Below are 2,771 nucleotides of genomic sequence, written 5' to 3'. Positions count from 1 at the left end.
CGATGAGAGAAAGAAAAAACTGCTCTCAGCGTTTCAGGCCACCACTGCTTTAATACTGGAGCTGCTGAGCACATGGAGCAGGAGCTGGCAGAAGCCACAGCTGTGCCCTTTAGATGGAGTTACTTGGAGGCAGAAGGGGAGAAGAGGACTTTGGTGGCCCCCAGGACGGCAAGACCACTAACAGGGTTCCCGTGGATGCACACAGGAGTGAGGAGCCAGAACAGCTGAAAAAGGGGAGCCATTCAGAGGCTGGTGAGTCATCGCAAAGGACCAGCACAGGGCCCATCCCATGGGAAGTGTTTGGAGCACGGGTGGTGGGGGAGATGGGTCCACCAGGGGAACACTGGGGCACGGCAAGGACAGCCTATCTGCCTCCCAATCAGTGCAGGACACTCAGAGGAGACTGGTCGGGAATGCAGAATTGCATGGGGTGCACTTCAATGAAAAAGCTCAGGCCCAGGTCAGAGTTTCTACACAACCCAGGTGCACCGAGTATCTGGAGAGCCGGAAGTACCTGTAAGGTCAACCATTAAACCCTGAGCTGCACAGAAACTCTTCCCTAGGGAAACAGCAGCAAAGCAGCAATTTACCTCAACTACACAGCTCAAGTACTGGTTCCCACAGGAAGTTCCCCTGGGTTAGAAGTAAGCCAAGGACAAAAACTTAGTTTTGGCCCAGGCACACCACTTATGCCTTGGGGCCCACCAGGGGACATGAGGCATGGAGCCAGGGGCAGGACCCCTGCCCACAAACACTCACACTGCCAGCACCTCGGGGCCCCACCCAGGAACCCAAGGATTGGAGCCAAGGACTGGATCCCCCTCCCACATACAGGCACACCACCGATGCCTAGGGGCCTGGCTGTAGACCTGGGGCTAGCAGCTAGGGACCAGACCCCCTTCCCACAGCCAAGTATGCCATGACAGTGCCTCAGGGCCCTACCTGGAGGCCTGAGGCATGGAGAAGGGGACCGGACCTCCCTCCCACAACCAGCCACACTGCGCCAGCACCTTGGGGTCTGCCCAAGGACCTGAGGCTTGGAGAAGGGGACCAGAACCCCCTCCCACAACCAGGCACCCCACACCAGTGCCTTGAGGACCGCCCAGGGACCTGAGGCATGGAGAATGGAACCGGACCCCCCTCCCACAACCAGGCACACCATGCCAGTGCTTCAAGGCCTGCCCAGGGACCTGGGGTATGGAGAAGGGGACTGGGCCTCCCTCCCACAACCAGGCACACTGCGCCAGCACCTCGGGGCCCACCCAGGGACCTGGGGTATAGAGAAGGGGACTGGACCCCCCCCCTCACATAACCAGGCACACTGTGCCAGCACCTCGGGGCCTGCCCAGGGACCCAGGGCATGGAGAAGGGTACTGCCCTCCCACAATCAGGCACACTGTGCCAGCACCTTGGGACCCACTTGGGGACCCGGGGCATGGAACCAGGGATCAGACACTCTCCACAACCAGGCATACCACCAGCACCATGGAGCAGGCCAAAAACATGTCCTCCATGTGGGTGGCCCACCACAGCCACCACGATAACCATGGCTGCCATGAAGACAGCTAGATGCTGCAACCACCACGCAGATGGTCCACCAGCCAGTGGAGTATGTTGACACAAGGAGAGTCACCAGCAGAGGTAAAGAAAGGAGGAGGATGTCTGTCTCCACAGAGCCTATTTTACAGTGACAGAAGAGACATCTGCTCTATGATAGAATAGGGGGACCTGATCATGCCTCTCAGCATTGGACAGATCATCTGGGCAGCAAATCAACGGNCCTTTAGATGGAGTTACTTGGAGGCAGAAGGGGAGAAGAGGACTTTGGTGGCCCCCAGGACGGCAAGACCACTAACAGGGTTCCCGTGGATGCACCCAGGAGTGAGGAGCCAGAACAGCTGAAAAAGGGGAGCCATTCAGAGGCTGGTGAGTCATCGCAAAGGACCAGCACAGGGCCCATCCCATGGGAAGTGTTTGGAGCACGGGTGGTGGGGGAGATGGGTCCACCAGGGGAACACTGGGGCACGGCAAGGACAGCCTATCTGCCTCCCAATCAGTGCAGGACACTCAGAGGAGACTGGTCGGGAATGCAGAATTGCATGGGGTGCACTTCAATGAAAAAGCTCAGGCCCAGGTCAGAGTTTCTACACAACCCAGGTGCACCGAGTATCTGGAGAGCCGGAAGTACCTATAAGGTCAACCATTAAACCCTGAGCTGCACAGAAACTCTTCCCTAGGGAAACAGCAGCAAAGCAACAATTTACCTCAACTACACAGCTCAAGTACTGGTTCCCACAGGAAGTTCCCCTGGGTTAGAAGTAAGCAAAGGACAAAAACTTAGTTTTGGCCCAGGCACACCACTTATGCCTTGGGGCCCACCAGGGGACATGAGGCCTGGAGCCAGGGGCAGGACCCCTGCCCACAAACACTCACACTGCCAGCACCTCGGGGCCCCACCAAGGAACCCAAGGATTGGAGCCAAGGACTGGATCCCCCTCCCACATACAGGCACACCACCAATGCCTAGGGGCCTGGCTGTAGACCTGGGGCTAGCAGCTAGGGACCAGACCCCCTTCCCACAGCCAGGTATGCCATGACAGTGCCTCAGGGCCCTACCTGGAGGCCTGAGGCATGGAGAAGGGGACTGGACCTCCCTCCCACAACCAGCCACACTGCGCCAGCACCTTAGTGTCTGCCCGAGGACCTGAGGCTTGGAGAAGGGGACCAGAACCCCCTCCCACAACCAGGCACACTGCGCCAGCACCTCGGGA

Source organism: Galeopterus variegatus, unplaced genomic scaffold, assembly GCF_000696425.1.
Source record: "Galeopterus variegatus unplaced genomic scaffold, G_variegatus-3.0.2 Scaffold1708, whole genome shotgun sequence".
Taxonomy (NCBI): Eukaryota; Metazoa; Chordata; class Mammalia; order Dermoptera; family Cynocephalidae; genus Galeopterus; species Galeopterus variegatus.
Note: the sequence above shows the minus strand (reverse complement) of the source record.